Here is a 14,154-nt window from a genome sequence, read left to right as displayed (position 1 = left end):
AATCAAGTCTGGATCAGTCAAGCCAGTGACTGAAAGCATGAGCAATGATCCACGTTATCGGGTTCTTGTGGGCTACACTGCTAGTAACAAATTAACTTGCTTCCAAATTAATACTCGTGCTTAAGGCTACCTGCTTTTCAGCGGGAACCTTTCCAGGGTTACCTGCTTCTCAGTGGGAACCTTGTCTTTCCCGACTTTTTAGCCGGGGAATCGTAAAATAACATACGTTGGGGCAAACAATTGCCACGTATATGGGCCCGGCGGCAGAAGTCGTCTTGTCAAGCAGTAGCTGACAGTTGGGTCCGCGGCGGTAGTCGCACAATGGTTTTGCTAATGGGGCCAGGCAGTGGGATCTGCTTTGGCCGGCTACCTGTTTATGTTAAATGTTTATCTATCTGCAACTCTATCTGTTTACTTAGCAATTATTCCAAGTGGCCATGGTGTTGTCAGGTTTACATGGGATTTGACAGAGATTATCTGTGCAGCTGATACTGCTAAGACAGGAAGTTCTATATGCAGGAGAATAATATGCTCTACATTCTTGCGTTGATGGAATCAGATAACCAAAAATACATGGTAGTGGCAGAGGAGATATTTGGATGGTTTCATGTCAACTTAGACTTCTGGTTAGAATTTGAAGACTTGGCTTTACTGCTGCTTTAAGAAGTACTTCAGTTATCTCACAGCTGTTAAATATTTCAGTTATCTCACAGCTTTTAAGTATTTCAGTTATCTCACAGCTGTTAAATATTTCAGTTATCTCACAGCTGTTAAATATTTCAGTTATCTCACAGATGTTAAGTATTTCAGTTATCTCACAGATGTTAAGTATTTCAGTTATCTCACAGCTGTTAAATATTTCAGTTATCTCACAGCTGTTAAATATTTCAGTTATCTCACAGCTGTTAAATATTTCAGTTATCTCACAGATGTTAAGTATTTCAGTTATCTCACAGCTGTTAAATATTTCAGTTATCTCACAGCTGTTAAATATTTCAGTTATCTCACAGCTGTTAAATATTTCAGTTATCTCACAGATGTTAAGTATTTCAGTTATCTCACAGCTGTTAAATATTTCAGTTATCTCACAGCTGTTAAATATTTCAGTTATCTCACAGATGTTAAGTATTTCAGTTATCTCACAGCTGTTAAATATTTCAGTTATCTCACAGCTGTTAAATAGTTCAGTTATCCAACGGCTGTTAAGTATTTCAGTTATCTAACGGCTGTTAAATATTTCAGTTATCTAATGGTGTCTGCTTAACGTAAGAGGAATGCCCAAAGTGATGTAGAACGTCTATGTGTATCACTTTTGTCAAACCCACGAACAGGGAAAGGATGCTTTCAAACTCCTGACCATCATCAGGAATAATTAATAACATCACTTAATAATGCAAAGAGTTTTATGTCCTTTGTTTGTAATGTCATTGGTGTCAAAATTAAGTTACACCATTGATGCCAAAATATGACATGCAGACCAAGAATCATTATCAGGTCCAATTGTTTCAAAAGTTGGTTGACATTAAATTAGGAAACTCGCATCATGAATTTAAAAACATGTTCATGTAATAAACAAATATATAACATGTTAAATCAAAATTTAATTAACAGCATATTTTTAAACTCTTATTCACACATACATGACCACTAAAGCTCAGATCCTTATCACAGTAAAGAACAAACCCTTGTCAACAGTAACCAAATACAGAAAACCTGTCTACATGCAACATTGCAACAATTTCAAACTGTCAACACCCGCGGGTGGAAAACGTGATCCCTGAACATAAACAGGCATTCACACGATCAGCCTCAACTTCACAGGTGTCAAATGACTCCACAGCTATGGCAATTGGTCATCATTAACTACACATATTGTTATTGTACACACTCAGGTGGGCACAAAACACCCCTTACAACTCGTAAAACGGAAAACTAATTTTCTATGAGGTGGTGTAATGAAATTCCTGCACTGTAGGGATCTTCATAATTACACCCCATGCATACCATTAAAACATTTGTGTTTGTTGCATGTATTTCTTTTTTAAACATTGTTATTTGAGAACTAGGAATTTGAGTATTGGTACAAAATATATTTTTTATCACACAGGCACTTATTGCATTTTTATGGAGGCCTTGTTATTTATGTATCATTAGCTATATGTTTTTTTAGCACAAATAAACATTTGACTACAATATTTCCTTTTGATCATATTGGTATTTCAAAGGACCAAGGACTATGGACATGGGCAGACAGGAGTGATTTCTAGTGTTTAATGATGTTTCCTCCTTTGAGATGGAGATGTGATGGTAGATAAGTTTGTCTAGGGAGGTATTTTATAGCTCCAGGTCACACTGACTTTGTTTAGGTATTTGTTAATAGCACTTTTGTGCAAAAATCCTGGTCAGTAGGTGGGGAAAATATGAAACCAAAAATGACAAAAACATTTTCTCTTCTACTGAAAGTTATCTCAATATATTGCCATGTGTGCAGTATTAGTCACCTTGTTGTTGAACCTATCTCAGCCTGTTGTTTTGCAAAACAAAGCACTAACATTATTACCCCAGTCAATGGATCAGTGTGAATTCAATTTTCATTCTCAGCTTACTGGGGAGTATAGAACCTCCTGTGAGGTTGCCTGTGAGGCGATAAAAGATTAACAGCCAGATTCCCATCTCATCCTACCAGGCACCCATTCACTGCTGGGTGAACAGAGGCACATTTCGCACAAAGTCACTTGCCAAAGGAGACACCACATGTGGTACAGGTCCAAAGCTCTAGAAATTCTCATAAGTCAAGATGTGGTTAAAATATAACTTGGCACTTGGAAGAATAAAAAAAGTGAGTGATAGGATTTAGTGTTAAACAACAGTCTGCAAAATTCCACATGATCAGCCATGTAACATTGTATTGTAACAAACCAAACATCATTTTAGTCTGAACCTAAACACACAAACCTGGGGTACTAGGTCCTATTCTACCCCGGAATCCCCTAGGGGAAATGTACCTCCTACAAACTGACAGCCAAATAATCTACACCAGCCTAAATTAAAAATCAATACCCAGACCTTGATGATACCACATTGTATTGATTAAGTGGACAATCTATATAAAATATAAGCTTACCAGACCTCTTCTTGTCTAATCACCACTACATGTAATGGTGGGAATACCTAACGTGCAAGGAATTAGCAATCCCTTAATTCTTAAGGTGTCATGGTTTGACACAGAATGTTTGATAGACTCAACATAGGGGGTTCGGGTTGCTAAGAACTTGAGACATTAATAAACTTTGTTTAGGAGATAATAGAATTATGCTAATACCTTGTAGCCAGTATTGAATAAACAGTATGACAAATATGTCAAACTATTTCAAGAACATACTGTGTTGTGAGTAAGGTTGTAGGATTTCACTTACATAAAGCTATTATTGATTTATTCCAAGAAAAGCAGACATTTGCATACTTATAGAGTTTGAAAAAACACATTTCTAGATTGAGCTGATGTCAACACACGCCACCCCACCCCACCTCTACCCCATCCCCACCACACCACCATACTACACCCCATTTCCACCCCAACCACCCAATATTGAGAAATTCATTTCCGTGGAATATTTATAAGTTACAGTATCTATCAAATTATAATTGACACATAATTTCACATGCTAACGATATAGCCTGATCAAAAGGCCAACTTTAACAGTATAAAGTACATATATAACAACATTATAAACGTAATGTCGGTTGTAAACAAACAATACTTCCATGCTTAACAAACCTCGCCTACCTGAGGTAACTTCCAAGCTAGACAGCCCTCTGTATCTGATCTCACTCGAGTCAAGCAGATCTACGAAATCATTCACCCAGCCTTTGAAATTCAGACTGCATTGTGACCCTTGACATATGAACTTTGACCATTACATGTATAAGCATGCAATTGAATGCAAGGCCTACTTAAGACACTGCTGTCAATCACTGTAAACTATTACAGTACAAGACTGTCATGACAAAAAGTAACATCAATATCATATACTGTATATGTCAGTCTCACTATCATGTATGGGGAGATCTTACACATTCATCACTTATGGTTCTTCATTGCCTACTTCTACACAAATTATTCTGACGGAAACGAATGAGGGAACAATGAAAAATAATGGGAAATAACCTTTTCTGTCAGTGCATTTGCAATAGCGAGCATACAAATTCAACAGATGTCAGAATCAAATGTTGAGATGTGTTTGTGTTCATTGTTTCCAAGGTGGTGAGGTGAAATGGGGTTTAACGTCGCGTCAAAGATTATTGCACTTATATAGCGACGTGCATGTACGTGTGTGTGTTTGTGTGGCTGCTTGTACTAGTCCGGACTGATGCCGATTTATAGTGCTAGCTCACTAAGATACTATGCCGCAGTTTAAGATGAATACCCCACTCAGACACAGTATACTGACTCCGAGCCGACCAGTCCTTGTTTTAGCCCCTTAATGCCGAGCGCCAGACAGGGTAACAAGTACCATCTTTTAACGTCTTTTGGTATGACGCGGTCGGGGATCGAACCCCGGACCTTCGGCTCTCCAGGTGGACGCTCTACCCCTAGACCACGGAGGCGGTCTTATTTCCAAGGCATATTTGGTCAACAAGGCTGGGAACCCATGATAGCATATCATTTTTTCTGCATCTAAAACTAAGTTTTCCCTTATTCATTACAATTAGTATATTTACAGTCTACACCTTCCAAATTCACAGGTTCTGAGGTGTCTTGTTTATTTGTTTGTTTGTTGTTTAACACAGCTATATGACCAGACAATCCAATGATTCATATTGTGAACAACGATCCACACCATCTACGATGATATGCTATGAACGAAGTCACAGAGTCTGACCACCCGATCAACAGGGTCATACTTAGACAAGCGTAGGTTGCTGGGGATTTATTCTAACCCGGAATCCCCACGTGGGCTTGTGACGTACAAACCATGTAAACAATCAACAACAAATACTCCTAGTAAAACAGACAGCAGAAGTTTTTTGTGAGCGACTTGCCACACACCACTCCTGCTTAGAACATGTCAGGAAAATACAGTACTGTGTCTATCAGCTCACAATACATTATAATCAAGCCACTTGACTAAAGGTTACTGTTTAAACAATATTTTATCATCCTAACTCCTAAAAGGAATTGAAAATGCAAACAGTGTAGAGGTGAACACAGCAAAGTTGTTCATGGTGCAAGACAATTGGTTTGGTTGGCTAATTCTTATTCTACCATGAATTTGGAATTTACTTGATTCTGATTGGTCAATCAGTGGCTATTAAATTTAGCATGGTTGAATCTACAGGTAACCTAGCTCTACATTGAAAACACAGTATATTTATCTCCTAATTAAAACTATAACTATAGGCTCAATTCAGTCGACAGTCCTTGGAAGTTAGATCCAAGGCATAGAAACACCAGGTCTGTCTCTGAACTCCAACTTACAATGGCCAAGCCAATCATGATTACCATATGGTTAAATCACAAAGACAAAGCCTAAGTGTAACATCGGGTTGTCAGAAGAGAGGATCTGGTATAAAATGTGCGTTAGCGTGATTTCCTTATTTTTTTTCAATTTTATGCCAAAACATGTTAACGCGTTTCTACATTTAACTATACAGTGGTACTCAAATTCACCAAATTCACCAAATTCACTGTAGACCATGAAATTTGGTATTGAGTAACAATAGACCAGCTGCAATTTTGAGAAATTTTATACTCCTTCAATAGGGTTTGTATTTTCACATTGTTCATTGTTCTGGAGGTTGGCTCATTTTACCTTTTTTTCAGTTGTCATAATGAGAACTGGCTCGCTGGCTCGCTGACTTGATTGATACTCGTCATCGTATGCCAGTTGTGTAGATCGATGCTCATGATGTCAGTCACTGGATTGTCTGGTCCAGACTCAATATTTACAGACTGTCATACAGCTGGGATATTGCTGATTGCCGCGTTAAACAACAGACAAACAAACAAAATGTAAGTTTTGTTTGTTTGTTGTTGAACTCCGCACTCAGCAATATTCCAGCTATATGACGGCGGTCTGTAAAATAATCGAGTCTGGACCATACAATCCAGTGATTGACATCATGAGCATCTATCCACACAATTGGGATCGATGACATGTATGGACCAGAAATCCAATAATTGATGTTATGTGCAACAGTCCACCATTTAGGTTGGTTAGTTGGTTGGTTTGTTGTTTAACGCCGTACTCAGCAATATTACAGCTATATGATGGCGGTCTGTAAATAATCGAGTCTGGACAAGACAATCCAGTGATTGACATCATGAGCATCGATCCACACAATTGGGATCGATGACATGTATCAACCAAGTCAGCGAGCCTGTTATTGTAATTAGTCTATCATAAAAGTACCTAGATCCTTGAACGGGTATAAATATATCCCTCAATTGTGGACTAAGATTTAAGTCATATATTGGTATTTTGATATAATGATTGACAGTGTCTCTCCATTCTTTAGGTATACTAAGTTTAACCTTATTATAATCTAATATTGTACCCTGTATATCATAACGTACTTTTAATATTTCAAATGGCAAAAATCCATTCTCATTACATAAGTCCTTAATTGTCACTATACCCTTTTTAAACCAATTTTTAATTATGTAGTTTTCATGTTTAAATTGGTGATTTAGCCATAGGGGCTGTGATAGAATTTCGGAGATCCTTTCTGAATTTGTTGTGAATTTTCTGCCGTAATTTCCCCAAACATTTAAAACATCTCTCCAAAAAGGGTTTTTCACACATAAATATTTATCAGCATTGACTCCTAAATTTATCATATCAGTGAAAGAAAAAACTGAGGGATTATCACATGTACTCTTTTTTAAATACTTTCTTAAAGTAGATAATTTTAGTGATTCTATAAATATTTTAATGTCCACCATTCTAAGCCCACCATCAGCATAATTTTTTTTCAGATTTTGCCTTTTAATTTTATCTGGTTTATTATTCCATAAAAAACTAAACAAAATTTTATTTAAATTTGTAATAAAATCTTCTGGGGGGTTTGGCAGTGCCATAAAAATATGGACAAGAGTTGAGAGAGCCAATGACTTGATAACAGTAATTTTACCTATAAGAGTCACGTTTCTTCTTCTCCAGTTTGCCAATAACCTATTTATTGTTTCAAGTCTTTTTCGGGTATTGATAACCCACAGATCTTGCAAATGGGGGTTGAGAATAATTCCCAACACTTCAAAATTGCCTACATGCCAGTCTAACTTTAAGTCTTCACAAATATTTGTTGAGCTCCCTGCTTTCGACCCGATCCATATGGCTTTTGTTTTATCAATATTTATTTTAAGTCCAGACATTTTAAAGAAACAATCAAGTATATTTATTGCTGCATACAGGCAGTCAGCCTCTCCGTTTAAGAATAATTGTGTGTCGTCTGCATACTGACCTAATTTGTACTCCTTCTCATTCAATACAATTCCTATAATGTTTTTATTGTCTCTTATCATACAGCCTAAGATTTCCACAGCAAAAAGAAAAAGATATGGTGATATTGGGTCTCCTTGTCTGCAACCTCTTTCATTAATAAAGAAAGAAGACATATGACCGTTTTGTATTACACAAGAGGATGCATTATTAGTTAGTAGGTGTATCCATTTTATCATATAAGGCCCAAAACCATACTTTTCTAATGCCCTGGAAATAAACTGTCTTGATATTGTGTCAAACGCTTTCTCAAAATCAATCAGCAGCAACATTCCTGGTCTATTTAGTCTTTTACATTCAAACATAATGTCATACAAAAGTCTTGTGTTTTCGCTAATACATCGTCCAGGAATAAAGCCAGTTTGATTATCATGAATTAGGTGATCTAAAGTTGTTTTCATTCTATTTGCAATACATGTACTAATTATTTTATAAAGTGCATTCAGCAATGATATTGGACGCCAGTTTTTTAGAAATCTTCTGTCTTTGTTTCCCTTGGGTATAACACGTAATGACTCCCCTTTTCATTGTATATGTCATTTCCTTATTTTCAAAAGTTTCGTTTATGTATCTAAAAACCCATATTTTTAAGTCTTTCCAAAAAAACTTAAAGAATTCTATTGGAAAGCCATCTACTCCTGGGCTTTTGTTATTTTTCATTTGTTTTACTGCCTTTGATATTTCATCTAAAGTGATTTTTTCTTCTAAATTAACCCTTAAGTCTTCATTTAGACTAGGTGTTTTTACATTTTTGAGTGTCTCAGCATTTTCACTATCATTTTCTTTTGGTAATGAGTAAAGCTTCTCATAAAATTTTCTTTGTTCATTTATTATTAAGTCCCCGTCAGTAATTTCTTCCCCTTTATTATCAATCAAAGTGTTTATGAGTTTACTTGTATAATTTCTAGATTCCAAAGTACAAAAGTAGCTTGTTGGTTTTTCACCTTCATCATACCATTTTATCCTATTTCTAATATGTATTCCTCTTGTTACTTCTTCATTAATTTTTTCTAATTCTATTTTATATTTGGATAGTTCAGCCAATTTATTTTCACTAATCTGTTGAAAGTTATTCCTAATGTCTTCCTCTACTTCTTCTATTTTATCTTCCAGTTCCTTAGTCTGGTTTTGCCTGGTTTTTTTAACATATGTTGCAAATGATATGGTTTTACCTCTAATTTTCATTAATAAAGTTTCCAGAAATAAACAGTCAACAATGGTTAATTCTAAGTTTTTATCCTCATCACCCTTAGTAAATGGAAAATGGCAATCTCTTTTTGATAATGATATTCAATGGAAAGAAGTTTATTCAAATTTCAGAAAATGTACTAAAGATACTAAATTGATTGACTTTCAGTTTAAGTTTATCCACAGAATAATTTACACCAAAAAGGAATTATTAAGAATGAAACTAGTTGATAATGATATTTGCTCCTTTTGTGACTTTAATGGCGAAAACCTTATACATGTATATTGGGAATGTGAATATGTTAAACACTTTTGGAGCAAACTGGAAACCTTTTTAAACCTTGACACAAATACTAGGATCTCACTTACCAAATACTCAGTTATTTTTGGATTCGACAAAAATAAACTTTTACTTAATCATATTATAATATCCAGTAAAAGATATATATATATATCATGTATTAAGGGTGAGAAACCAATTTTTGATAATTTTAGGAAAATACTAAAAGAGACAGCGATGATTGAAAAATTCATTGCCACCAAAAACAATGGTCTATTACAATTTGAACGAAAATGGGGAAAAATCCTACACAAATTAATATAATAATCATGCCCTGTACAATAAGGCTATAGATCAGCTATGCCTCAAATAGCAATACCACCATAATTGTTTTAGTTCTATCTGACTAGCGATACAACTTTTCATGCTCTTCTTGAGGCATATCGTGTGTGTGTGTGTGTGTGTGTGCGTGTGCGTGTGCGTGTGCGTGGGTGTGTTTCAATTATGCACGCTATATTTATATCACAAGAAATGTACATCTATGTAACGTAATTTCACTACAATTGACTAAACCTACTGTGTAACCTCTGAACCTGATGTACAACTCTTCGAAAGGAATAAAAAATGTCAAAAAAAAAAAAAAAAAGTCAGCGAGCCTGACCACCCAATCCCGTTAGTCGCCTTTTACGACAAGCATAGTCGCCTTTAACGGCAAGTATGGGTTGCTGAAGACCTATTCTACCCTGGAATCTTCACGGGTCTCAAAATGTAAGTGTCAACTCTCTGCCACTACACTCTGTACAGTTGTTAAGCTTGTAAAAGAAGTGCAATCTTAGTAGATCAAGATTTACTCTTTCCCAAACTATAAGTCAGTGGTATCAATGAACAGACGCTTCTCTCCTTACACCCACCTTGTCACGCTCGTGCTGCACGTGCACCGTCTCGCAGCACTCGGCGACAGAATGGAGCGTATAACATGTCAAGTGTCCTGAGGGCGTCTTCAGACGAACAAGCCCATCACAGACACTCTATAAGCCATGGTTAATAACTGTGTGGGCTTTGTTTGACGTTTGCACAGTGCGAAAACGTGTGAATCTAATGTCATATAATGTGTTATAAATGTCAGTGATTCGGTTGATTTAGATACGTGAGGAGTGATTGAGTGAGTATGGTTTTATGCCGCTTTTAGCAATATTCCAACAATATCACGGCGGGGGACACCAGAAATGGGCTTCACACATTGTACCCATGTCGGGAATCGAACCCGGGTCTTCGGCGTGACGAGCAAACGCTTTAACCACTAGGCTACCCGACCGCCCAGATACGCGAGGAACATTGAGGTCATTCAACGATTTTTAAAGCATCACCTTCTATAAGTATGTTTACTTGATTTGTATTCAATTGACTTGTGTCATATATTCACATACCACACAGGAATTATGTTTTAGTATGTTATCATTTGTAGTTCAAAGACACGGATCAACCTTAAGTTAGTTAGGAAAAGTTGTTCTGATTCTATATTTGCATCGTTTAGTACTATACTGGAACCGTTGGCATGTGGTGACTTTTTTTTATGAAATACGTCCGACATAAATATTGTGAATGACATTGTTCAATTACTAGTATCTTGGAAAGGGATGTGTTCAAATGCGCTCTAGATAGATGCAACAGGCATTTTGACTTAAATCTTCACTCTTGACTAGGGGAATGAGAAATTACCGGCGTGCACTCATCATGTGTCGTGTGTCAGCAATTGAGAAACCTTTTCATGCCTAGATACAATCCTAGATCATGGCATAAATGCCAAATACCAAAACCCTGTAAAACGTTTAAATATAATATTAATTCGTGGTGATACTAAGAAGTTACTTTCGAGACCTGTTCTTCAGTCAGATTCCTTATTGTCCTAACGTGGCAAGCAAAGGTTTGATACCGAATTGATGTTTGTTTGTTTGTTTAACGCCGCACACATCAATATTTCAGCTATAGGACAAAGGTCTGTATATAATCAAGTCTGGACCAGACAATCCAGTGATTGACATCATGAGCATCCATCCACGCAAATGGGACACGATGATATGCATCAACCAAGTCAGCAAGACTGACCACCTGATCCCATCAGTCGCCCTTTACGACAAGCATGGATTGCTGAAGGCCTATTCTAACCCCGATCTTCACGGGTGAGGTGAGGTGAAATTGGGTTTAACGTCGCGTCCAAGATTATTGCACTTATATAGCGACGTGCATGCACGTGTATGTGTGTGTGTGGCTGCTTGTACTAGTCCGGACTGATGCCGATTTATAGTGCTAGCTCACTGAGATACCATGCCGCAGTTTAACATGAATACCCCACTCAGACACAGTATACTGACTCCGAGCCGACCAGTCCTTGTTTTAGCCCCTTAATGCCGAGCGCCAGACAGGGTAACAACAAGTACAATCTTTTAACGTCTTTTTGTATGACGCGGCCCGGGATCGAACCCTGGACCTTCCGCTCTCCGGGCGGACGCTCTACCACGATCTTCACGGGACTCTTCCACAAAGATGACTCTCTGCATGCATACCTGGAACGTTTGGATTTGACTAGCATTTCGTCTCTCATGTGATGATATTTAAGGTTTATTTTCTTGACTTGGAATAGAAAGTCGCCAAGGCCACCTCCCCATTTTAAGACCGAATAAATGGTTCAGGTTTGCCGCAAATATGTTTCTAGGTTTGTCAGCTCGTGGGTTTCACAAAAGTGGTGAACGTCTGAGACCTGCATCCCTTCGGGCTTTCCTCTACATTAAGCTGGCACACATATTATGACTGGAATACTGTTCAAAGCGGCATTAGACCCATGAAGATCCGGGGGAAAATAGGTCTTCATCAACCCACGCTTGCCGTAAAAGGCGACTATGCTTGTCGTAAGAGGCGACTAACGGGATCGGGTGGTCAGGCTCGCTGACTTGGTTGATGCATGTCACTGATTCCAATTGCGTGGATCGATGCTCATGATGTATGTCACGAGATTGTCTGGTTCAGACTCGATTATTTACAGACCGCCGTCATACAGCTGGAATATTGGTGAGTGCGACGTTAAATATCAAACCATCAATGAATCAGTCAAAGCGGCATTAAATCCAACTCACTATATGAGCAAACTAATTGTGGAGCAGTTAGTCAAAATGTGAGACATGACTGATTGTGTTCATCATTGCTTGTGTCTGTAGTTTTTCAGCACAATATCGATGCTGGTGGTTTCTCCAAAGCATTAAACGTCTCTGACCTGCATCACCTCTGCCTCTCCTCCCATATCAAGCTGACATGTCCTGATATATAACTGGAATAATGTTCAAAGCAGCATTAAAACCAACACACAAAATGTCGTCTCTACAGTTTATAGATGGTATACAGTTGTTAGGAGCTGTAACTCAGTGTGGAAATTGAAATAAAACTTCAGAGGTATAAATATATTTAAAAGGGAAACAATGGAAATATAATAAGCTCGCACAACAAAGAAGACTTCTAATTGGTCCAAGAGAGGTGGTTTCCTGATGCTTAAAGCATGAGTGGGTTGATATTTGACCTCTGATCTTCACTATCTCAGCAATATGGGTAATTAGTCAGGCAGAGTTCTGTCCCCTAGCTGCCAGGTTCATCAGTGTTGGTCTTCTAACATCACACTATGCTGTGTTGATAGCACCAAAGGGCTAATCCTACTTGCATCAACTTGGGCTTTGAAGTAAGTCTGTGAAATAGCAGAAAGACTGTCCCAGCAATGTCCACTCACCAACTCCTGGGTCTCAGAAGGGGTCTGTGTCTGTTGCAAGAGCTGATTAAAATAGGAATTGTCCCAGTCAAGCATTGTAACTTGTTTCATCAAACTAAACAGCATTAATTTTGCTACAAACCACTGGGTTACTTGACTCAAAAATGTACTGGTTGCTGTGACAGCCGAGTATTGCTGAATGTCCCTAAAGCAAAAAAACCAAACATGAATGAGTGAGTGAGTGAGTGAGAGTGAGTTTGAGGTCTTACAGCACTTTTAGCAATATTCCTTCAATATCACAGCGGGAACACCAGAAAATGGGCTTCACAAATTGTACCCACATGGGCATTCGAACCCTGGTCTTTGGCATGACAGGCCGATGTCTTAACCACCAGGCTACCCCACCGCCCCAAACAAACAAAAAATTGTATCAGTGTTGGATAGATGTACAGTGGAAGAACAGTGAATTGCATTCACAACTCACAAACCAAGCTAAATACATCTTTCCTCAATAACTCTTTGTTGACACATATGACAGCTCATAATTCCCCAAGAGACATTGGACTTGTGGACTTGTTCCACGGTGATCATCATCATGTTTCCAACATTCAATGCTGTCTTATTAAACCTGCAATACTCATTTGTTAACAAAAAAAACAAAACAAACTCAAATTCATTGGGATGATTTAATAAATGCACTTTGTAAAATATGACTGTTCAATTTTAAAGTAAATGAGACAAAATAATGAAACATCAATTATATACAATGCTAAAATGAGTCCATGATAAAACCTGATGTACAATGTAAAACAATCAACACACAGTAACAAAGGACATCATGATGGTCTTCATAATCCCAGGTGGTAATAAATGGCAGCCTACTAGGTCCCTCCTCATGGTTGTATTTTCCACAAGACAATTGAAAGATAATGAAAAGGTATTATAACATTGAAAATTCCATGACTAGTAACTATATATCCTATGAAGATACCCCTTTTGAAGCATACCTAGCACATTATTGTGTTTCAACAGTGATGTAAAGAGTCAAAAACCTTTGCTTACTTTTCACACTTCAAGCCTCAAATAATGCCAGCGAGATGTCTGGTAGCAATAACAGCACTATACTTACGCCAAACACTATCAAAATTTAGATGTAATTTTCATGATTTGCACATGAGAGCTGCCAGATTTTCCAAAACTCCTGAGGCAGAAAATACCAAATGCTTATACAATGTACTGCAGCCATGTTACAGACAACAAATATAACGTCTTGATGATTTGCCCAGAATACAGTTTTATAATAATGAAATATTTACCCAGGACTTTGTAATTAGGCCCCTTCATGAAAAGTTCCTGATCCTAATACAGACTGATGATGATGGCCACATATACTAATAACTCTCTCTTTATATAATCATGTCATTGTAAATAGA

The 14,154-nt window shown here is 37.4% G+C and overlaps 1 protein-coding gene across 1 annotated transcript in view; it reads right to left on the bottom strand.

Moving 5' to 3' along the window:
* Positions 1–3,832, bottom strand: part of LOC124147753 (cytosolic carboxypeptidase 2-like) — a 98,987-nt gene extending 95,155 nt beyond the window's left edge. The window contains exon 1 of the mRNA XM_048383091.1: positions 3,788–3,832. The gene's annotated coding sequence lies outside the window, so the exon portion shown is untranslated. The remainder of the gene's footprint in view (positions 1–3,787) is intronic.
* Positions 3,833–14,154: the final 10,322 nt, after the last annotated feature.

The sequence above is a fragment of the Haliotis rufescens genome, unplaced genomic scaffold (genome assembly GCF_023055435.1).
Source record: "Haliotis rufescens isolate VD_foot unplaced genomic scaffold, xgHalRufe1.0.p SCAF_1, whole genome shotgun sequence".
Taxonomy (NCBI): Eukaryota; Metazoa; Mollusca; class Gastropoda; order Lepetellida; family Haliotidae; genus Haliotis; species Haliotis rufescens.
Note: the sequence above shows the minus strand (reverse complement) of the source record. Positions and strands in the feature narration are given on the sequence as shown.